At 38.7% G+C, this 25,452-nt stretch overlaps 1 protein-coding gene across 1 annotated transcript in view; it reads left to right on the forward strand.

The window, feature by feature from the left end:
• LOC134801873 (uncharacterized) overlaps positions 1–25,452 on the forward strand; it is a 399,153-nt gene that overhangs the window by 316,795 nt on the left and 56,906 nt on the right. The gene's annotated exons all lie outside the window — the stretch shown is intronic.

Raw genomic sequence — 25,452 nt, forward strand, 5'->3', positions numbered from 1 at the left:
TAGCAGGAGCGAGAGAGCAGCTACCAGCCCATCTGCAAAGAAAGAGATAAAACGAGTATGTTATTTGAACGATTCAAGACCGTTCACCATCCCAAAACCATATGTAGCACATAAAGCTGTCGCTGCTAACACACCTGTATCTGAAAGAGACGCACAAACCGACACCATTACACTTGAATAAACATAACACAATAAGCGAGACACAAAACAATATCAGCAAAACGTTCATACAATACGTCCATGAATAAAGTTTCCGTGATAAGAGCGTTGATACTGTATCTAGAGATAAGTTTATCGTCGGGCGAGGTACTTAATCGTGGATAATTAAAATCTGGCGTGTATAGTATAAATAAAAATGGTGTGTTGAAAGAGTAAATAGTATTGCCTTGTGGCAGCCGAGGTTGCAAGACTTGCAACAGATGGTAGGTGAAACTTGCATGACTCATCTCACGAGCACCGTGAGTCGCACAGATTCGTGTCGTACGAACAAATGGGATAACATTAAACTATAATACGTTTAAAATTACACTCAGCAGACACATTGTTGTTGTTTAAAATAAGGTAAGCATATCAGAAGTCGTTATCGAGCGGAAGGTTACTTGGGCTTTTTAAGTTTTTACATGAACTGTTGTTTTAAAATTGCTCGATTGACCTTCGTTTTTACATTGCTACAGCACACATTCAGTAATACACATTCAGAGTACTACACGATTATTTATCGTAGAAATAATAAACAAAAGTAATTTATACCAGTGTTGAAGGCGAAGTTGTCTTTTTTGTTAATAAGCAACGTATGACCTGTGTAACCTTCGAATACTTTATCATTACTTTGTATTTTTATCTGTATGACTGTTATTACCGAAGCACGTTCATCAAAACACGACCGAAATGATTGAATGATTTCTTCGAAATCGCTTTGCATATAAATAAATAAATAAATAAATATTATAGGACATTTTTACACAAATTGACTAAGCCCCACGGTAAGCTCAAGAAGGCTTGTGTTGTGGGTACTCAGACAACGATATATATAATATATAAATACTTAAATACATAGAAATACTTAAACAACCATGACTCAGGAACAAATATCTGTATCATCATACAAATAACTGCCCTTACCAGGATTCGAACCCGGGACCATCGGCTTCATAGGCAGGGTCACTACCCACTAGGCCAGACCGGTCGTCAACTATATATGAATCGATTCCGCAGAAACGCTTGCAGCAACTAAAATAGCCACTGCAAATCTATTTTTAATGTAAGATAGAAAGCTATCTTTAATCACAATCTATTTATACGGCACATTATGCTTCGGTGGAAATTGGACTTTTTCATGAACTGGGTAACATCCAAGTTTTTAATGTGGATGTTATTTTCTCTTAGCTAAGTCACTCCAGCCATAAAGAATCTTGTTGAATGGAAAATATTAATGTATAAAAGGAATTTAAATGTATCTCCAATCAGTTTATTTTATGTCAGTTAGTTAATTATTCATTCATCAATAAATAATACATACATATTGCCACATTACTCAATAATGCAGCAGATCGTACAGACAGCAACACTCTTAACTGTCCATCGTTGGACCCTATTACAAAAGGTATGCCTTTTGTAATAGGGTCCAACGATGGACAATTAAGAGTGTGGGCGATGGTGCTACTAAAGACATCTCATTCATTCAGGGACATTTATATCGTTATTCATAAATGCCCTTAAACTCTAATAAGCCCTTGATAATCGTTAGACCTAATCCGTCATTTTGAAATTTGTGCTTATTAGAAAGGGACAAAATAAGGTTTGCTAAGTTTTATGAGTGCGAGGGTTAAGGTATTGAATAGATGTCGTTAAATAGGGTTAGAATGTCCAATCAGATAATTGAAAAACTAGAACTATAGCGTTCCATAAGCCTATACGCGTCTGTCTCACGTTACAGAGGTTGAAATAACTGTAACGCAAACCCTAGTCTACCGCACATTTCCCACATTGCAATATCAAACGTATATCAAAGTCATTAGGGACGTTAATTGCATACGGGTAGTAACAATCTGAGAACCGCAAGTTTCCGCTATAGCGGAGGTGTCTGCTTGCAATCTGGTTATCTAGACATCGAACATGAATGTATTAGGCATTTAGCCGGCATGTCTGGTTTCCCTAAATTATCGTGGCAGGCAGCTGATGTTCATAAGGTATCTTACCACGATTGATTATACTACAAAGCTCGGGCAAGTGAGAGGCTGTAGCCAAGTCGATATACGTATCGATAAACGCCAATTGAAATGTAAAAATAAATGTATCTGGGTGACAGATGGAAAGAAAAGTTTACATGATCAATATGATCATATCTGTACAATTTTAAAGTTTCGTTTGGAGTAAACTTGACTAAATCCCCTGTTGTACAGTCGCCATCAGATATATCGGAGCGGCCAAGGTGCTCACAAATATCGGAACACGCCTCTATTGTCAGGGCGTTAGAGCGCGTGTTCAGATATTGTGAACATCTTGGCCGCTCCGATATATCTGATGGCGACTGTACTGCGTAAAGTTAAGATTTCATTCGAACTCTGAATAGCTGTTTAAAAGAATGATATTTTTGTACATAGGGGCAATATACACCGTGTTTTTTTTTATTTCCGTTAATTTCAAGGGTGCATTCCTGAACTTAAATCAAGTAACTTTCTCAAAGACACCGATATTCTAATTAACTACATTTCGGAGATAATCAATTCTTTTTTTCCTATAAGGCCTCTACAAGCGTGTACACTTGCCTTAGGGCTGGTTTACATATTGATTAGTGTTTAGAATGAGTTCATACATTTGCTACTAAACTTAAGTAGAATCTCGGTCGATCGATGATCGAAATGACATTGATATGTCACAGATTTCAATTGTTTGGATGAGTTAAATGTAATGCCCGTGTTACAACAACGCTACATGCTACATTTAATTACTTTTTAAACTAGTACGCCATTCAGTTCTCTTAAACGTACTTAACCATACCCCGATGTTAGCGGCATTCAATCAAAACACGGTGTACAGTTTCTACGCGCATTAAAAAAAGCAACGTAATGGAAGTAACTATATGACGCATGTATCCGTCTCAGATTTGAAGACATCGAACATATGTTGCTATCGAAAATCATGCCTTTTAAAGACCTACAGATAGACACAAAGCTTCATTGAGTCATACCAACCACTACAACAAAGAGTGAAGCACTTCATTTCGATCTTCATCAAACTAATAGAGCAGAGAACTTTTTACAAACGCTATTGAAGCGTAAACACCGCGTATTACACGAGTGCCTATTAGTTATACAACGATCAATTCCTTTTATAACCAGAGATTAATGTTGTAATATGAAGCCTACGCAAATTAGCAAGCGTTTAAAGGAGCATTTCGAGCGGCCATTTTGTTTTTTGCCGCCGGGGCCTTCGCAAACCTGTTCCCGTCTCCTTTTGAGAAAAAGACGAAAAGAACGGGCGCTGGTATTTTATTGAACTAACGTCACAAAGAAAGCAGAAAACCAACTTTCATTGAAACTAGTTCAATTTAAAATATATATATATAGCTAAACTTTTAGTGTTGAAGTTTTGCGACACGGTACGAGAGTACCGTAGTGACAATCTAGCCACATTTGTGAATATGAAATTTCCAATTGTTGTTAGAAATTTACTAAGAAAAGTTGCGCTGCACACAATTTTGATCACTTGCGTAATATCAAACGTTTCGTGGTGACACAATCTGACAAAAAAGGTCAAAAACCGCTCCAGTAGCAGAATATCGTTGACCATGACTCATCGCCCCATTGTCATTTTGATCAATCATGCCATTTGCAGGAAGCGGCAATATTGGTCCAAATATTAAGCCCGTCACAGACGGAGCGATAATATATCGGCAGATACCGTAAGATACGGCATCTGCCAACACACAAAACAATGCAATGTCTGCGAAGGCATCTGCTGCCTTGCGATATATTGCTCGGTATGTTTCGCCTCTCTCACAATGTAGGTGCTAGACATAGAGCGATATATATTTTGGTACCGTTGGCGTGTGTGGTGCTTAGCGATACTCTAAGACATCTGTCGGTATCTGCCGATATATAATCCCTCCGTCTGTGCTGAGCTTTACTCGCGTTTCGCAGGTATCTGTACTGTCGGAACACTGTGCACGAAGTCGGCAATCCATCACGGACGTTACGCGACCCGGTGCGCGGTCGATGCTTCCGTAGTCCGTGGTGCAAGTTACTCCGTTCGTTTGTTCGTCATTTGCCTTTTGCAAGTGATAGAGACAAGATGCTTCTATTGCTCGCAAGTGATAGAGACAAGATGCTTCTTTTGCTCGCAAGTGAATGAGACAAAATGCTTCTATTGCTCGCAAGTGATAGAGACAAGATGCTTCTATTGCTCGCAAGTGATAGAGAGAGATAGGCAATTTTCTTAGCCAATTATACTCCACAGCTCCCCTGGTTCCGCAATTAGTTTTAATTGTACATGTAATCATAGGTAACGAAAATGTGTCTTGCATACAATTACTCCGAAGCATAGATACTTGCTGCAGCACGTGATTTATGATGAATAAATTATTAAAAAAAAGCCACTTAACGCCATCTGCGTGTTTAAAAAAAGTGTAACCTTAGTTTGCAGTGAAATCAATGATTTTGATAACGATGCTAAACGTAGAACGCATGTTAAACACTCCAATCCAAAACGATACATTTTCAGAAATTTTCAATATTGCATTTAACATGATTGCATTCAGCCAGCTATACTGCAATCAGTAGTGGTTAGAAATTCAAAATTAGATAGCGATACAGATAGACTATTCAAATTTCGATGTTCACGGTAGCCCCATGAATCTGACCCGCGGGTCGTTCATTAATCGGACCACCATTGGAGCCTGCGCTCGCGCCGCCGAGCGTGACTCACGATCATCGAACCGAGAGCCGCATCCGTCTCTTTCCCACCCAGCATACAACTATCACTATCTCGCTCCTACAGCGACACAGCCGATACGATTAGATCCAAAAGAAAATCGCACGTTTTTAAAGTGTAAGTTATTCAATTGTTAAAACCGGTTAATAAAGTTACAAACGTGTTGAGCTTCTGATAAGATCTTTGCACAAACACTATTGCTAACGCATCGATCATCTGCAGACAAGTATGTATGCAATAAACTTGTTTTACTTGTTGTGGCTATTATAAATAACGTGACTAAACAAGCGGAGATCGTATCTAATTTTGCGTGGCATGTTTAAAGCATTCACGACAAGATAACTGGACATTTTAAAGGTATAATGTCTTATTTGGCTAACGGCTATGTAGCAGAATTACACGACTCTTACTTAGCTACTGGCTGTAAAGCGAAATGAAGAGCAACCCACTTAATTAACAATACAACTAAGCCGAAATAGCAGTGGAGAGCTCTCCCAGTTCAAAAACAATTTGTACTCGACCGTGAGCTCGTCCCTATAGTTTAATTTAGGCTTGGCTTTCAAACGCTCTATTTCACCTAATTTAGCAGCTGGATAAGTGAAAGTCGCTACTTAGTTACCTTTGTATCGACAAGAAATTCTACAGATCTAGCAACAAATGTCATGGGATTTTAGATAAATTGCTGGCTAAGTAGTAGCAACAAATACAATCTGACGATCACATGCTGCAAATCGCATACCGATTATCGGTGACGTTTTGAGAGGCCTACAAATAAACATTTTATATCAAGTGACAATTATATTAATTTCCCCACTGTGCAACAGAGCCCCAGTTTAGTTTGTCTGTGGTCGGAAAGCTTCGTGAATGAGAGCACAGGAAGCACAGAACCCGGCATCCTCTCATTACGAGTGTTTAGCCCGCATTGTCAACGAGGTCTGCCATTGCTGCAACCTGCCTAGCCACACTCTAACCAACCAGAATATTTGAAACCTCGAGATGCTTCACAACTTCATGTAATGTAAGATCCCTTTAAAATGGTTAGGTTTAGTAGGCGACGGGAGTAATACCTGGACTGACCCGGTACCTAATTGCCCCGACGGACAAAATTACGCATAATAACTTTGTTACTTTCAATTGTGTACAGTTTTAATAGCATTTCGTTGACCTCGAAAGTTTAACTGTAAAAGGTTTTTAATAGGCTATGAAATTGAGGTTTATAATAATAATGAACCACATATCTGAGACAGCAACCGCTAAAAGATATTATCTGCCGATATATTCAGAAATTAACGTATCGTAAATGTTACGGCAATTATTTAACTCGCATATAATGTTATTAAATTATTAATAATTACGAGTAGTACATCGGTTAAATTAACCTTTTATTATAAGTAACTACGCCATTACCTACAAACGTTAAGATGATTGGCAGAGTTAAGATGATTTTGATAAACCTCACTGCTTTACTTAACCACTACTTAAAGTTTTAAGTGCGTATATGATTTTGACATTTCGCTAAGGTAGAACATAATCATTTGGATTACTCCAAAAACTACATTATCTAAACAGCAAAACAACATATCATCTCCAGATATTGATTCCAAACGAGCACGTACTCAGTATAATTGATAAATCATCGTTCGTTGATTGAAAGTGTGAAAGTACAACGTTGAGTAAACATGTTTATATTGCACCTTATTAGAACGTAATAAGGCGAAACACACGTCAACAAGGGTTCGGTTAACGATTTTGTTCATGATACAGCACAAAGCACCCTCCGCTAATCATATAAAAGGCTTTCGAGGGCTTTTGACAACGAAGTGCAATTAAAAGGTGTAGGTAGGCATTTATTGATTAAATAAGGGCCTGTGTAAAATATTCTTTTGTGCGAGATGATGTAAAGAAAACAGATTATGTACTTTGAACCTTTTCTGAAGCTGGCTTCACTGGAATTTAGAAAATAATATAAAATTAGATAGAGATGTGTGTTTGTTTGCTTGTTTTATCTAACATGTTTTGAGTGCAGTTCAAACTGGAAAAGAAGAGTGTGTATCCAATCCAATCAGGTTTGCGCAAGCCATGACAATTTTAATTAATGACTGTAACTAATGTATGCTTTTAATCCGCATATGGTTATGGACTGACAACTTTCACGCTTTTAACAAATTAAAAATCTATAACGGAGCTAAAGTATAGCACTATAACCAGTTTGTCTGTAAACTGACGGGTTTTGGAGAAAAGAAAGAAACAGATTGTCGGATGGAACCCGTCATTATGACGTAAGCGATGTGGGACGGCGAGGAGAAAGTTTCACATTGTTTAGTATAGAAGCATCAAAATATTGTTCCGTGCGGGACGTGACTCCATTTTCTACGCTGCCTAATCTAAAGTTTGCGTGTTCATGAAATTCTGAAATAGTTGTAATGTTTTCAATAGTTGAGTCTGATGAAAGTTTCAATTGGTTAGATAGTTTTAAGTAGTAATCATTTTGATTAAGTCAAGTATAAACTACATTAAGTTATATTAAAAAAACCACCGCGTGCATTTCTCACGAATTCAGTTTTCAATTTTACCGAAACAGACATATGATATTACCAACTTTCGATATATTGTCGGAATCATTTCGACTAAAATGAATTCAGTGAGAAAAATCTATTTAATAATTAAACCTTCCTTTCCAGCCAGGCTATTGGTTCTATTCTAAAAGGCATATCTGAATAAAATTTTCTCGATTTTTCTCGCAGTAAAAAGTAAAAGAACGATGGAAAGAGTAATTATTCAAACATCGGATGTTCTTAGGGTAATATCCGTCATTCTAAATTATTCCTAATCTCACGTCTGAACTGATGTTCTTAGGGTAATATCCGTCATTCTAAATTATTCCTAATCTCACGTCTGAACTGAGAATGATTAATCATTTCTTTCCTAATGGCTTTACGGTATGAATAATCAATACCCGTGGAAACAATTTACTTGAAAATGTTGTTATTGAGAAGAATAAAAATGCTTGCTGCCTGTGTGTGTACACAAGGTACAAGGATTGCCACATAATATACAGATGATATAGCACCATGTGATGTAGATGTAGAGGTATTCATAGGAAGTAGATGGACTGTGTAAAACTATATTAACAGAAAAGAAGTGAGTGACGAACAGCCCAATTCGAACGTATGTACACTGAAATCAGAAGATTTGAATCATGTTATTTAATTAGTGTATCTCGCCCGCGCCAATACATGTACCGACAAGTACGAGCGAAATGGACAATAACTGAATAACATCAGTTAGATGTAATTCTGATATCAGTGTACGTTCGAATTGGCCTGGAAATAACGGGCGTCACGCGTCACAGAGGCGATCATTTCAAACACATCATGTTGAGTCGAAATCAAAATTCTTGTTCTACTAAAATATGTACGTCGAATGACGATAGAGTACGAACGCCCTCATAACGAGAGTTAATTTCAAAGTCAGTGTCGTGTGTTAGCAATTAAAATGGTTAGCGAGTAGATGCCGTAACGAAATCTTTAGCCGATGAATCATCACGTGTGTAGCATGTGTAACACCCGTGGAAGACTTTATTATGGGTATGTTATCCTAATTGACTGGCCGGTTGATGTTCACTTAACTCTATCGCTTTACGACCGGCTTATTATCTAGATTATATCTTAATGCCTATCTAGTGTACTGGGGCGTGTCGTAAATAGCGAGTCATATAAGACTGTTATATCATGACTGTCATGGATCATTATCTTGCAGAGTTATTAATTTGACAACATTGTAAACAAATAATAACAAGGGGCCCAGATGTTTTCCTTGAGGTACGCCAAACACAATGGTTATTGTCGAGTGAGCCCCAATGATTACCTTCTGTTGCATTTTAAGTTTAACTAAAACATTTCAATTATAAAACTATTTTTGATATAAACGGTTTCTTTTTATACTAATTAAGACGAATATATCCAAGGCATTTATTTTGGAGAAATCATTACAGAGTTCACTTAATTTCTGCCCAAAACAGACGCCTCTGCATCCACGGACCTAAATGTAAAAAGTACAATTACAACTTTTTCGATTTCACGTAAATGTCATTGGAAACTTTCGTTCTCTCTTAATTTCTAATTGAAAGTGTTCAGAGATTACTTTCAACTGCGCCGTAACAAGTTTACTAATGAAATAAAAACGCACAAATGGACAAATCTAGTATTTGTCCGGTGAAAAAGAAAGCTAGACCAAGCTAGCCGGTTTTGATCTAGATCTGTCAACTAACAATGTCGATGCAGGTAATTGTGTAAACAGGTTTCGCGTGTATGTAATAAATCGATATATTCGGATATCATCACATCTGTAAACATCGATGTTAGGTGACACATGGGGATAATAAAGCTGTTCTATCAGATTGTTTCATGTTTGATATAACACAACACGAATCACTACTTCATTGCAGAGCAATTACATTAGATCTATTATGTACTAGGAAATATCTCATTACATTTGTTACTTAAATCGCTAAAGTAACTGGTAGGTACAAACAGCAAAACTCTTTACTTCACTCTTTTTTTTTCTTTTCTTTTTTTTCTTAAGTGTGTGGGCGATAGTACTACTACTGTTATGAATGTTGAAAAAAGTGAAAAATTGTAAAACACAGAAATGAGAACGATGACCGATAAGACTCGGTTAGAACCGAACCCAAGTTGTGTCAATATTAAGGCTGGGCTGATTAAACAATTGAACATAGTTCAAGCACAGAGAGTGTACATTGTGTACAACTAATGAACTAAAATCAGTCTCCGTTATATTCATACGCTTCATGACAGATTTAATTTAGCCAAGTTTTGCCCTTCTCTACATTACTGAGTTTTTCATTCATGTGTATGTTGCTGTGAAACCCAGCTGCGTACATTACAGGACCAAGTATTGAACTCCTCCATATAGCTTTGGTCCGCCTTCAGACCAAGCTTGTCTGGTTCATCTTCGTTCCCTTTTCTGCGTTACCATCGCTCGCAACAGTAACTGGGTTACCACGTGTATTTTCGCACAGCGCGTCGCTCCGTCTGTCTCGGTCAACGCAACGGTACACCGTAACGGTACAGCTATCAGATTAATTGTGCCGAAATTTGGAACGTCTCGATAGCATTGGATTTCGGAATGTCGATTAATTCTGATTGAACCATAGAAAATTATGCTTCTAAATTGTTAGTATCAGCTAATAACAACCTTTTTAGTGATATTTCTTTCGCTCTACAATCTACAACTTCAATGATTGCGCATAGTGGTAAGTACTCAAGACAAATGGCTAACGCAAATCTATTCTACATTTAAAATGCATGGAATTTCATCCTTGCATAGGCAATAACATGTAAAACATGTCGTAAACCTAATGACCATATCATTCTCGTAATAACGTTATTTACACCCGATAATCTAGCTCGCAACGAACACATGCTAATGACAAATTAAATTGTACACGCACGATTGTTTGCGGCAAACGCAGCCTGCAATGCTAACATTACTAGATCAGAACAGGTTACGTTCAAACTGTGCCATGTCGCCCACAGGGGCTCTAAATTCGCTAAATGTGGGCGGTTCCAGTGAAGGCACGTATAGATTGTAGCCAGTGGGTGCTTTAACTGTTAGAGCAGAAACGATTACAGCGATTTATGAGAGTAAAGACGAGTCTCGCTTTTCAATTTTTACTGAATCGATTTGCTCAGCAATATTTGGAGCCTTACACACACAGTTACATGAAGTCTTGAAATCGACCCTTAGTCGCAAATGACGCAGTTTGATTTTATAGTGCAATAGTTATCATAATCTCTGTCTAGAGCCATAAAGACATACTTAGTGCATAGTATAATCTTATAGACACGTGTCACAAATGGATAATTATAGTAGAATAACGATATCTTAAAGATGGTATCGTTAAAACATCGTATCATTAATAGCGTGTGATTTTATATCAAGTTTTACTTAAAGCGTTAACTTATTCAATGTACACTTGAAAAATGGCTAGGTAAAATGGTTCACTGCATCCATAAAAACCTTTTCAAACAACTAGCAACAAAATGGTATCCTGGGTCAAAATTAAACTATGACAAAATGTATTTGATAATGCACGTTGTAGACCTGGGGTTTCATTTTGAATGTAGGTATCTCTAAACTTATTATTATTTCATTTTGGACTCATATCTGCATAATATAGTCAATTGAAATATGTTCTCATCACACCACGAACATTTCTATTTTTATAGTTGCGCAAGGAGATAAAGACGAACAATGGTGAAATTTCGTACGAAGAATACAATAAAGTTTTCACGGGGTATGGTGTGGTTGTGGTTTGAGGTTAACCGGTAACCCTAAAGGAAACAATTCATATTGCTGTACCATATATGTAAGACAATATGTCAGAAAATATGGACCCACCGCCGACATCGAAAAATCGAAAATCGTTAGATACCTCTCTATCGCTCAAATATGCAAGAGCGACATAGAAGCAGACAATGATTTTCGATTTTTCGATATTGACTGCAGACCCTCGGATAAGTGGAACATGCCCATCAATTTGGCACGCAAAAGTTTATACACAATAGGTACGAAAGACTTCATTTAAAAGCTACCAAATGTAGCAATAGGTAGGCACCAAAAGTTATCAGCTTAAAACCCCATATAAACTTGAGAAACCCGCCCCATTGTCTTTGCAGAGGTTATATCCGACTATCTGTATAGGGAAATCACAAGTACTGGCAAGTTAGTGAATGCTCCAGGTAAAGGATTAGAGAGGTCATTTTATAACAATAGGAACAATAGTTTCAACATTTCTACTTGTTACAGTGCAGGTAGATACGGAATATTTATCACTGAAAGTTAATGAGGAATTGTTTAATGGTATTTTGCCTTTATAATGGTTGAGGATAACATCTTAGTAATTGTTCTAGAAAAACATGAAATTGCAATATAACAAATTGCAATTGTCTCAATTCATAAACTTTAACAACAAAACAGTCAATTCTTATTAACAAAAATATGCAAACCACTTTTAAATTTAGTCCCTTTCTAACAAACACAAATGTCAAAATGACGAATAAGGACAAACGATTATCAAGGGCTTGTTAGACTTGACAAGCGTTTATTAAAACATGAAGGTGAAATATTGGCCATTGCGGTATGTAGATAAATACAACGGCAAGGCTCAGTTGGTAAAGTTAACAACCTTTAACTGGCTCAGACACATTTAAAGTACCATGTTTACTAGAGCTATCAAGGGAAACGGTCGCGGAGGGTACAAATATTTGTCTTCCGCACTTTGTCCCGGTTACCGTTTTGGGACGTATCCAAACTCAGCCGATCAATGTACGGTTATGATAATCCGTGTCTTTTAGATGACGCGCTGTCGGAATGACAATCGCTGTTTTCCGTCATATGGTTCGCGAATGATTTTTTTAGTTGCCCTTGATTGTGATTTGTATATTCGACATATATAATAGAGTAGCATTTCTTGTTATCTAAGACTCATTTTAGAGTTTTAACTTACACAAGACCGGCTCATTTCATGTAAACATTAAAGAGTTGGTATTAGCATGGCATCATTATGGCTGCATTTTACTATTTATCCCATGAATAAGACGACTGTCTCTCGTCTCGTTCTCTGATTGCGAGCTTGATGTATGTCTTATCCACATCGATAATCGATATAAACGTAGCCATACCTACTAGAAAATTGGGTACAGAATTTGGAATATAAATCAATTTTCCTCAAGTTATCCGAATGATGTGCTGTAAGCTCGCAATGAACAATATTCTGGATAAGTGCATCGATAGCGTCGCTATCTCTTATCGCTATCAGATAAGACGGTGAATGCGCACTTGTTTGCCTTCGCTATTGTACCAACAGCAACACTAAACGGACCATTCGTAAATCTTATTTCTTTGCAATAAGGTTTACAACAGTATGGACGATGTTACGGGAATGGCCCGCGGGCTTGGTGTTACTCACCATCACAAACTATTCACTTGCTTGGCTATCTGCCGAAACGGGGTAAGGTAATTCCATTCGGGGAGGGGTCGACCGTGTCTATTCTGTTTGAAATAATAGCTATACCTACCTATCCTACTGCTTATTATATTCGAACCTCCACTCTATCCGCCCACCGATACTTGGAATGACCTACAGGACGGACGGCGTCCAGTTGGTCGACCCAAGTCTCTGCTCTTTTGACTGCCCAATCTCCTCCCATCCTTTCCAGGTGGCCAAGCCAGCGGAGACGATGTGCTTTGGTGCTTCGTGAATTATGAAGCACTTACCATACTATGGTGTCAACTAGATTTTACCATGACTCTAAGAGGTCTACGATTTAATCATCTTTTAGTCATATATCACATAATATTGTACAGGCGATAAGCCTTTTATTTTATACAATACGACATATAAGTAAGGTCGTTTACCTTTGTGAGGGAGATTAATTCGGATACACACTTTTTTTTACTTTTAATCGTTTCTCAATGTTAAAACCGAAACGCTGTTATAAAAACACTGAAAACAGCAGACGCTGTTTACAGCAGAATTATTTACTCAGGTGAAGTGAAAAGGAAAAATAAACTGCAGAACTGTGAAGTAAACATCTTCGAAATACGATTTTAAATGCAGCACTTTATCTACATCAAAGTAAATGTATGTATTTACCGCCTAATGATTCATTTTCCTGTGGTAAGGAAGTCGGGTTTTCTTGCTTTGACTCACACGACAGAATTATCCACTTTTTTCATTCTCAAAACATCAGGGTGCCAAAGATTATCACACTATTTTAAGAATGACCAAAATATTCTTACATTATGCAGTTGCACCCTTATGGTGCTTTATAAGACTACATTGTATTTATAATTATCTGCAGGCGTATTGTGGATGGCTTTAGCCACGTGATAGAATAAAACCCGTCACTTTTTAACACCGCGGATCAGAAAGTGACAGACGCCGTTTTATCACGCTATCATGTAGACAAGAACGACCATCATATCTGCACTGTGCATCATTGCAACAGTCCCTATTACGTACACCTGAATAGAGGTCAGACATCTAAGAGTCAGGTGTGATTATTAGTGAACGTTCAGTCAAGCTTCTATGCAGGGTTCAGACGTCTCTGACACATATAAAGACCAGTCTCAGCCGCATCACTTAGCGGCAATAGATGTGGAGTAATTATATGAAGGCGGCCATTAGCAATTCCATCCACGTACTGTACACAGAAGCACGCGACAAACAAAGGCACCGGTCGCTCTTGTGCCAGTTTGTCTGCCAACAAACGCCATTCTGATCGCCAGAACCACTTAAATGTAGAAGCTAGGTGTCTGTAATAAGTGTGCTTGATTGGAGATCTTGTATTATAAGCTGTGGAATAACACTTAGAAAACTCTTGTATATACGTAGATCATACACGGATCTATGTTTACCTCCAAATAGGCGGCAAATACAAATACTTCGTAGCTAGAAGGAAACAAATGGTATAGACATGGAAACGAATTTCATCCAGATACGCTATGGGTGCATATTGACATTTAATCGACTCTGAATCAGATAGAGGATCAATAGATTCTCGAAGCTAAATGCCGGTCAATGAATAACCTTTGAGTCTAAAAGGTTAATGAAAAATATTTTAACCATTTAGCTCTTGCTGTCGGTAAAATAGGTAAGTAAGGTTCATAACCAAAAACGTCACTTTTGACACTGACATATCAGTAAGTATCGTATCGCTGTGAAATCTTGTAAGCATTGTTCGAATAAGTAAGTACTTAATTATGATACGAAAATATTCCAATATTTTTTCCGTTGCGGCGAAGAAGGGCCTAATGATCGGACCCATGCATCCATTTCCATTGCTCTAGACTTCATTATTGGCTGGTAATGTACAAACCGCAGGTCGAAAATACACCCGCATACTTCGTAATTGGGCAAAAACTAATTAGGTACATGTACGTACGTAGATTTGCTTGTAATAAGCGGTCTGCGGTAGGGCGTGCCTCCAATTACGCTGCTTTTGGAGTTCTCTGATCACAAAGCTTGAGACTTTGTTGGCATTTCGAATTCCAAAGTAGGAGTGGAATTGTAATTAGTGTTGCGAGTCGTCTTCTGAGAGACCCTTAGTTAAGAATAACAAGTTTTATGAATTTCTCGATGTGGTTACGTGGTCTGGTTATATACGATAACCGTTAAATACCTTGGTCGTCAGCGCCATAAAACGCGACGGCACATTTTAAAACTACCACACCGAACAGTATCAGTCTTTGTCACTGTCGTTGTGGCTTTATCATTTCTCTTTGGCGATTAGGTAGACCATTTTCTGGGTCATTATTTCAGTGTTTGTGCCGCAAATCACTTCCGTGGACACCTTTTTTAACCATGGGTACTACCATGGTTTTGGTTTGATAGTTTTTCCAAATATCTGACTGAAATACAGAAACCTGCATTCAGTCTCACTTTGAAAGTGCTAGGTTTAACATAATTCAGGAAGGTCAACGCAGAACGATCAAGAAAAGAACCGACTGCAAATATTAAATATTTAACACGGCTAGTTGACCATGTTAAGGTTGCCCGACAACCTCAGGCGAGGACGGCGGTACGTAAAGTAAAGGCGTAGGTATATTTAATTACCCATTATATTTAATCTCAATAATGTAGTGCACACAACTTTTTAAAAGCTTTGATCTGCCGCACTCGTCAAGAGACCCAAACGACAAGTCATATACATATTTGTCAGAACGTGACAAATGATAAAGAGCCGACCATATTAGCCCTACAGTAGACCATCATTTGCATCAGTCTATTTAGCCACCAAAAAAGGTACCTTCCCGGCAGTGTTACACTATAGGGTATTTGACTACCAGTCAGATCAGTTTCTTTATTCGAACTGTCAAAACGATTTTGCAACTATGGAATTTACATGAAACACTAGTATGTGACGTTACAATCAAATTATCTACTTTTTATAGTTTAATACGGGTTTTAAAATAGAAATTGTGTCTAAATATAACTTCTGTCTACGTTTATCTATTAATCTTCTTGTGCTTTATTTCATGCATGGTTTAAAATAATTTATTTTAAATACAGTCAAATACCCTATAGACGTAAAGGCCAATGATGATTATGATGATGAGCTATAAATATTATTGCATTTTTATGAAAACATTGACCAATAATAAGATTAATGCTAGCTTTTGTAGATTGTTTTAATACAGTGGAACTGTATTATGTAGTACTTAGAGTAAATCGTACGAAGAACGTTTTGATTCATTTAATTTAGCGTTGAACGATGCGTGTTTATAATTGCTAATTATCTATCAAATCGTGATATCTAAAATTATATCTGCTGATAATATTTTATAGTCAGACACGTTTGAAATCTTGATAAGAAACGAAAATGTGCAAATGAATAATATTTTCAATATTGCATTATTAATATTAAATAAGAAGTGGGTAACTCAGAAGTGACTAACTAGGTGAATTTTTTAGTATTTAATGTGTGTGTGAACCTAGCATATCAAGTGCTAGCATCTCAAACTTTTATGACAGTTCTAGTAGCATCCCTAATAGTTCTACAGTTCTAGATGGTTTTTTTAAATAGTTCTGCTCATTTTCGCGAAAAAAATGAAATTTTAAAATGAGATGCTAACTTCACATTTTTACACTCCAGCATCCCAGCCATTACCCACTCCACAGCCTCGAAATAGCATTTAAATGAAAGATACTAACATTTCTAGACGATATATAATGAGTTCTAGTCAAAACTGTAAAAAAAATTTTTTCATATATGTATGGGACACGAACATGAAAAATAATTCTAGGTAAATTCTGATTAATGCTAAGTTTGAGCAAAAATCCCAGTTTGGACAACCAGCATCTCAGCAGTTCTGGATAGCCAGCTCCCACGTGCACTAGAATAACCACAGTTCTATCTTCTAGAAGAAAATTTGACAGAGTTTTGATAGAATATCTCCGAAAATAGTCTCAAAATCGAGTAAATGCTAAGTTCTCAGCGTAGCATCCCAGCCAATGCAGGTCTGATACCCAGCATCTCAGCAGTTCTGGATAGCTAGCTCCGTAGTGCTCTAGAATAACTACAGTTCTATCTTCTAGAAGGAAATTTGACAGAGTTTTGATACACTATCTCCGAAAATAGTCTCGAAATCGAGTAAATGCTAAGTTCTGAGCATAGCATCCCAGCCAATGCAGGTCTGATACCCAGCATCTCAGCAGTTCTGGATAGGCAGCTCCCTAGTGCACTAGAATAACCATAGTTCTATCTTCTAGAACGAAATTTGGCAGAGTTTTGGAGGATTATGTTTGAAATAGTCTCGAAATCGAGAAATAGCTAAGTTCGGAGCTTAGCATCCCAGCCAATGCGGGCTAGATACCTAGCATCTCAGCAGTTCTGGATAGCAAGCACCCTAGTGAATTAGAATACATGCAGTTCTATCTTCTAGAAAGAAATTTGGCAAACTTTTGAAAGATAGTATTTCAAAATTCCGAAAAAAGTATCGAAATCGAGGAATTGCTAAGTTCTGAGCTTGGCATCCCAGCCAATGTAGGTCAAACACCCAGCATCTCAGCAGTTCTGGATAGCCAGCTCCCTAGAGCACTAGAATAACCATAGTTCTATCTTCTAGAAGGAAATTTGACAGAGTTTTGATAGACTATGTCCGGACATAGTATCGAAGTCTCGAAATCGTCTAAATGCTAAGTTGTGAGCTTAGCATCCCAGCTAATGCAGGTCTGATACCCAGCATCTCAGCAGTTCTAGATAGCTAGCTCCGTAGTGCTCTAGAATAACTACAGTTCTATCTTCTAGAAGGAAATTTGAGAGAGTTTTGAAACACTATGTCCGAAAATAGTCTCGAAATCGAGTAAATGCTAAGTTCTGAGCATAGCATCCCAGGCAATGCAGGTCTGATACCCAGCATCTCAGCAGTTCTGGATAGGCAGCTCCCTAGTTCACTAGAATAACCATAGTTCTATCTTCTAGAACGAAATTTGGCAGAGTTTTGGAGGATTATGTTTGAAATAGTCTCGAAATCGAGAAATAGCTAAGTTCGGAGCTTAGCATCCCAGCCAATGCGGGCTAGATACCTAGCATCTCAGCAGTTCTGGATAGCAAGCACCCTAGTACATTAGAATACATGCAGTTCTATCTTCTAGAACGAAATTTTGCAAAGTTTTGAAAGATAGTATTTCAAAATTCCGAAAAAAGTATCGAAATCGAGGAATTGCTAAGTTCTGAGCTTGGCATCCCAGCCAATGCAGGACTGATACCCAGCATCTCAGCAGTTCTGGATAGCTAGCTCCGTAGTGCTCTAGAATAACTACAGTTCTATCTTCTAGAAGGAAATTTGACAGAGTTTTGATACACTATCTCCGAAAATAGTCTCGAAATCGAGTAAATGCTAAGTTCTGAGCGTAGCATCCCAGCCAATGCAGGTCTAATACCTAGCATCTCAGCAGTTCTGGATAGCCAGCTTTCTAGAGCACTAGAATAACCACAGTTCTATCTTCTAGAAGGAAATTTGACAGAGTTTTGATAGACTATCTCTGAAAATAGTCTCGTAATCGAGTAAATGCTAAGTTCTGAGCGTAGCATCCCAGCCAATGCAGGTCTCATACCCAGCATCTCAGCAATTCTGGATAGGGAGCTTCCTAGTGCACTAGAATAATCACAGTTCTATCTTCTAGAACGAAATTTGGCAGAGTTTTGGAGGATTATGTTTGAAATAGTCTCGAAATTGAGAAATAGCTAAGTTCGGAGCTTAGCATCCCAGCCAATGCGGGCTAGATATCTAGCATCTCAGCAGTTCTGGATAGCAAGCACCCTAGTACATTAGAATACATGCAGTTCTATCTTCTAGAACGAAATTTGGCAAAGTTTTGAAAGATAGTCTTTCAAAACTACAAAAAAGTATCGAAATCGAGGAATTGCTAAGTTCTGAGCTTGGCATCCCAGCCAATGCAGGTCAGAAACCCAGCATCTCAGAAGTTCTGGATAGCCAGCTCCCTAGAGCACTAGAATAACCACAGTTCTATCTTCTAGAATGAAATTTGACAGAGTTTTGACAGACTATGTCCGACAATAGTCTAGAAATCGAGTAACTGCTAAGTTCGGAGCTGGCATCCCAGCCAATGCAGGTCAGACACCCAGCATTTCAGCAGTTCTGGATAGCCAGCTCCCTAGAGTACTAGAATAACTACAGTTCTATCTTCTAGAAGGAAACTTGACAGAGTTCTGATAGACTATGTCCGAAAATAGTATCGAAATCGAGTAAATGCTAAGTTCTGAGCGTAGCATCCCAGCCAATGCAGGTCTGATACCCAGCATCTCAGCAATTTTGGATAGCCAGTTCCCTAGTGCACTAAAATAACCACAGTTCTATCTTCTAGAAGGAAATTTGGCAGAGTTTTGGAAGATTATGTTTGAAATAGTCTCGAAATCGAGAAATAGCTAAGTTCGGAGCTTAGCATCCCAGCCAATGCGGGCTAGATACCTAGCATCTCAGCAGTTCTGTATAGCAAGCACCCTAGTGCATTAAAATACATGCAGTTCTATCTTCTAGAACGAAATTTGGCAAAGTTTTGAAAGATAGTCTTTCAAAACTCCAAAAGAGTATCGAAATCGAGGAATTGCTAAGTTCTGAGCTTGGCATCCCAGCCAATGCAGGTCTAATACCCAGCATCTCAGCATTTCTGGATAGCCAGCTCCCCAGAGCACTAGAATAATTACAGTTCTATCTTCTAGAAGGAAATTTGACAGAGTTTTGATAGACTATCTCCGAAAATAGTCTCGAAATCGAGTAAATGCTAAGTTCTGAGCGTAGCATCCCAGCCAATGCAGGTCTGATACCCAGCATCTCAGCAATTCTGGATAGCCAGTTCCCTAGTGCACTAAAATAACCACAGTTCTATCTTCTAGAAGGAAATTTGGCAGAGTTTTGGAAGATTATGTTTGAAATAGTCTCGAAATCGAGAAATAGCTAAGTTCGGAGCTTAGCATCCCAGCCAATGCGGGCTAGATACCTAGCATCTCAGCAGTTCTGTATAGCAAGCACCCTAGTGCATTAAAATACATGCAGTTCTATCTTCTAGAACGAAATTTGGCAAAGTTTTGAAAGATAGTATTTCAAAATTCCGAAAAAAGTATCGAAATCGAGGAATTGCTAAGTTCTGACCTTGGCATCCCAGCCAATGCAGGTCTGATACCCAGCATCTCAGCAGTTCTGGTTAGCTAGCTCCGTAGTGCTCTAGAATAACTACAGTTCTATCTTCTAGAAGGAAATTTGACAGAGTTTTGATACACTATCTCCGAAAATAGTCTCGAAATCGAGTAAATGCTAAGTTCTGAGCGTAGCATCCCAGCCAATGCAGGTCTAATACCTAGCATCTCAGCAGTTCTGGATAGCCAGCTTTCTAGAGCACTAGAATAACCACAGTTCTATCTTCTAGAAGGAAATTTGACAGAGTTTTGATAGACTATCTCTGAAAATAGTCTCGTAATCGAGTAAATGCTAAGTTCTGAGCGTAGCATCCCAGCCAATGCAGGTCTCATACCCAGCATCTCAGCAATTCTGGATAGGCAGCTTCCTAGTGCACTAGAATAATCACAGTTCTATCTTCTAGAACGAAATTTAGCAGAGTTTTGGAGGATTATGTTTGAAATAGTCTCGAAATCGAGAAATAGCTAAGTTCGGAGCTTAGCATCCCAGCCAATGCGGGCTAGATTCCTAGCATCTCAGCAGTTCTGGATAGCAAGCACCCTAGTACATTAGAATACATGCAGTTCTATCTTCGAGAACGAAATTTGGCAAAGTTTTGAAAGATAGTCTTTCAAAACTCCAAAAAAGTATCGAAATCGAGGAATTGCTAAGTTCTGAGCTTGGCATCCCAGCCAATGCAGGTCAAACACCCAGCATCTCTGCAGTTCTGGATAGCCAGCTCCCTAGAGCACTAGAATAACCACAGTTCTATCTTCTAGAAGGAAATTTGACAGAGTTTTGATAGACTATGTCCGGACATAGTATCGAAGTCTCGAAATCGTCTAAATGCTAAGTTGTGAGCTTAGCATCCCAGCTAATGCAGGTCTGATACCCAGCATCTCAGCAGTTCTGGATAGCTAGCTCCGTAGTGCTCTAGAATAACTACAGTTCTATCTTCTAGAATGAAATTTGACAGAGTTTTGATACACTATCTCCGAAAATAGTCTCGAAATCGAGTAAATGCTAAATTCTGAGCATAGCATCCCAGCCAATGCAGGTCTGGTACCCAGCATCTCAGCAGTTCTGTATAGTCAGGTCCCTAGTGCACTAGAATAATGACAGTTCTATCTTCTAGAACGAAATTTGGCAGAGGTTTGGAGAATTATGTTTGAAGTAGTCTCGAAATCGAGAAATAGCTAAGTTCGGAGCTTAGCATCCCAGCCAATGTGGGCTAGCATCTCAGCAGTTCTGGATAGCAAGCACCCTAGTGCATTAGAATACATGCAGTTCTATCTTCTAGAATGAAATTTGGCTTAGTTTTGAAAGATAGTCTTTCAAAACTCCAAAAAAGTATGAAAATCGAGTAACTGCTAAGTTCGGAGCTGGCATCCCAGCCAATGCAGGTCAGACACCCAGCATTTCAGCAGTTCTGGATAGCCAGCTCCCTAGAGTACTAGAATAACTACAGTTCTATCTTCTAGAAGGAAACTTGACAGAGTTCTGATAGACTATGTCCGAAAATAGTATCGAAATCGAGTAAATGCTAAGTTCTGAGCGTAGCATCCCAGCCAATGCAGGTCTGATACCCAGCATCTCAGCAATTTTGGATAGCCAGTTCCCTAGTGCACTAAAATAACCACAGTTCTATCTTCTAGAAGGAAATTTGGCAGAGTTTTGGAAGATTATGTTTGAAATAGTCTCGAAATCGAGAAATAGCTAAGTTCGGAGCTTAGCATCCCAGCCAATGCGGGCTAGATACCTAGCATCTCAGCAGTTCTGTATAGCAAGCACCCTAGTGCATTAAAATACATGCAGTTCTATCTTCTAGAACGAAATTTGGCAAAGTTTTGAAAGATAGTCTTTCAAAACTCCAAAAGAGTATCGAAATCGAGGAATTGCTAAGTTCTGAGCTTGGCATCCCAGCCAATGCAGGTCTAATACCCAGCATCTCAGCATTTCTGGATAGCCAGCTCCCTAGAGCACTAGAATAACTACAGTTCTATCTTCTAGAAGGAAATTTGACACAGTTTTGATACACTATCTCCGAAAATAGTCTCGAAATCGAGTAAATGCTAAGTTCTGAGCGTAGCATCCCAGCCAATGCAGGTCTAATACCTAGCATCTCAGCAGTTCTGGATAGCCAGCTCCCTAGAGTACTAGAATAACTACAGTTCTATCTTCTAGAAGGAAACTTGACAGAGTTCTGATAGACTATGTCCGAAAATAGTATCGAAATCGAGTAAATGCTAAGTTCTGAGCGTAGCATCCCAGCCAATGCAGGTCTGATACCCAGCATCTCAGCAATTTTGGATAGCCAGTTCCCTAGTGCACTAAAATAACCACAGTTCTATCTTCTAGAAGGAAATTTGGCAGAGTTTTGGAAGATTATGTTTGAAATAGTCTCGAAATCGAGAAATAGCTAAGTTCGGAGCTTAGCATCCCAGCCAATGCGGGCTAGATACCTAGCATCTCAGCAGTTCTGTATAGCAAGCACCCTAGTGCATTAAAATACATGCAGTTCTATCTTCTAGAACGAAATTTTGCAAAGTTTTGAAAGATAGTATTTCAAAATTCCGAAAAAAGTATCGAAATCGAGGAATTGCTAAGTTCTGACCTTGGCATCCCAGCCAATGCAGGTCTGATACCCAGCATCTCAGCAGTTCTGGTTAGCTAGCTCCGTAGTGCTCTAGAATAACTACAGTTCTATCTTCTAGAAGGAAATTTGACAGAGTTTTGATACACTATCTCCGAAAATAGTCTCGAAATCGAGTAAATGCTAAGTTCTGAGCTTAGCATCCCAGCCAATGTGGGCTAGCATCTCAGCAGTTCTGGATAGCAAGCACCCTAGTGCATTAGAATACATGCAGTTCTATCTTCTAGAATGAAATTTGGCTTAGTTTTGAAAGATAGTCTTTCAAAACTCCAAAAAAGTATGAAAATCGAGTAACTGCTAAGTTCGGAGCTGGCATCCCAGCCAATGCAGGTCAGACACCCAGCATTTCAGCAGTTCTGGATAGCCAGCTCCCTAGAGTACTAGAATAACTACAGTTCTATCTTCTAGAAGGAAACTTGACAGAGTTCTGATAGACTATGTCCGAAAATAGTATCGAAATCGAGTAAATGCTAAGTTCTGAGCGTAGCATCCCAGCCAATGCAGGTCTGATACCCAGCATCTCAGCAATTTTGGATAGCCAGTTCCCTAGTGCACTAAAATAACCACAGTTCTATCTTCTAGAAGGAAATTTGGCAGAGTTTTGGAAGATTATGTTTGAAATAGTCTCGAAATCGAGAAATAGCTAAGTTCGGAGCTTAGCATCCCAGCCAATGCGGGCTAGATACCTAGCATCTCAGCAGTTCTGTATAGCAAGCACCCTAGTGCATTAAAATACATGCAGTTCTATCTTCTAGAACGAAATTTGGCAAAGTTTTGAAAGATAGTCTTTCAAAACTCCAAAAGAGTATCGAAATCGAGGAATTGCTAAGTTCTGAGCTTGGCATCCCAGCCAATGCAGGTCTAATACCCAGCATCTCAGCATTTCTGGATAGCCAGCTCCCTAGAGCACTAGAATAACTACAGTTCTATCTTCTAGAAGGAAATTTGACACAGTTTTGATACACTATCTCCGAAAATAGTCTCGAAATCGAGTAAATGCTAAGTTCTGAGCGTAGCATCCCAGCCAATGCAGGTCTAATACCTAGCATCTCAGCAGTTCTGGATAGCCAGCTCCCTAGAGTACTAGAATAACTACAGTTCTATCTTCTATAAGGAAACTTGACAGAGTTCTGATAGACTATGTCCGAAAATAGTATCGAAATCGAGTAAATGCTAAGTTCTGAGCGTAGCATCCCAGCCAATGCAGGTCTGATACCCAGCATCTCAGCAATTTTGGATAGCCAGTTCCCTAGTGCACTAAAATAACCACAGTTCTATCTTCTAGAAGGAAATTTGGCAGAGTTTTGGAAGATTATGTTTGAAATAGTCTCGAAATCGAGAAATAGCTAAGTTCGGAGCTTAGCATCCCAGCCAATGCGGGCTAGATACCTAGCATCTCAGCAGTTCTGTATAGCAAGCACCCTAGTGCATTAAAATACATGCAGTTCTATCTTCTAGAACGAAATTTTGCAAAGTTTTGAAAGATAGTATTTCAAAATTCCGAAAAAAGTATCGAAATCGAGGAATTGCTAAGTTCTGACCTTGGCATCCCAGCCAATGCAGGTCTGATACCCAGCATCTCAGCAGTTCTGGTTAGCTAGCTCCGTAGTGCTCTAGAATAACTACAGTTCTATCTTCTAGAAGGAAATTTGACAGAGTTTTGATAGACTATGTCCGGACATAGTATCGAAGTCTCGAAATCGTCTAAATGCTAAGTTGTGAGCTTAGCATCCCAGCTAATGCAGGTCTGATACCCAGCATCTCAGCAGTTCTGGATAGCTAGCTCCGTAGTGCTCTAGAATAACTACAGTTCTATCTTCTAGAATGAAATTTGACAGAGTTTTGATACACTATCTCCGAAAATAGTCTCGAAATCGAGTAAATGCTAAGTTCTGAGCATAGCATCCCAGCCAATGCAGGTCTGGTACCCAGCATCTCAGCAGTTCTGTATAGTCAGGTCCCTAGTGCACTAGAATAATGACAGTTCTATCTTCTAGAACGAAATTTGGCAGAGGTTTGGAGAATTATGTTTGAAGTAGTCTCGAAATCGAGAAATAGCTAAGTTCGGAGCTTAGCATCCCAGCCAATGTGGGCTAGCATCTCAGCAGTTCTGGATAGCAAGCACCCTAGTGCATTAGAATACATGCAGTTCTATCTTCTAGAATGAAATTTGGCTTAGTTTTGAAAGATAGTCTTTCAAAACTCCAAAAAAGTATGAAAATCGAGTAACTGCTAAGTTCGGAGCTGGCATCCCAGCCAATGCAGGTCAGACACCCAGCATTTCAGCAGTTCTGGATAGCCAGCTCCCTAGAGTACTAGAATAACTACAGTTCTATCTTCTAGAAGGAAACTTGACAGAGTTCTGATAGACTATGTCCGAAAATAGTATCGAAATCGAGTAAATGCTAAGTTCTGAGCGTAGCATCCCAGCCAATGCAGGTCTGATACCCAGCATCTCAGCAATTTTGGATAGCCAGTTCCCTAGTGCACTAAAATAACCACAGTTCTATCTTCTAGAAGGAAATTTGGCAGAGTTTTGGAAGATTATGTTTGAAATAGTCTCGAAATCGAGAAATAGCTAAGTTCGGAGCTTAGCATCCCAGCCAATGCGGGCTAGATACCTAGCATCTCAGCAGTTCTGT

This window comes from Cydia splendana, chromosome 23, assembly GCF_910591565.1.
Source record: "Cydia splendana chromosome 23, ilCydSple1.2, whole genome shotgun sequence".
Classification (NCBI taxonomy): domain Eukaryota; kingdom Metazoa; phylum Arthropoda; class Insecta; order Lepidoptera; family Tortricidae; genus Cydia; species Cydia splendana.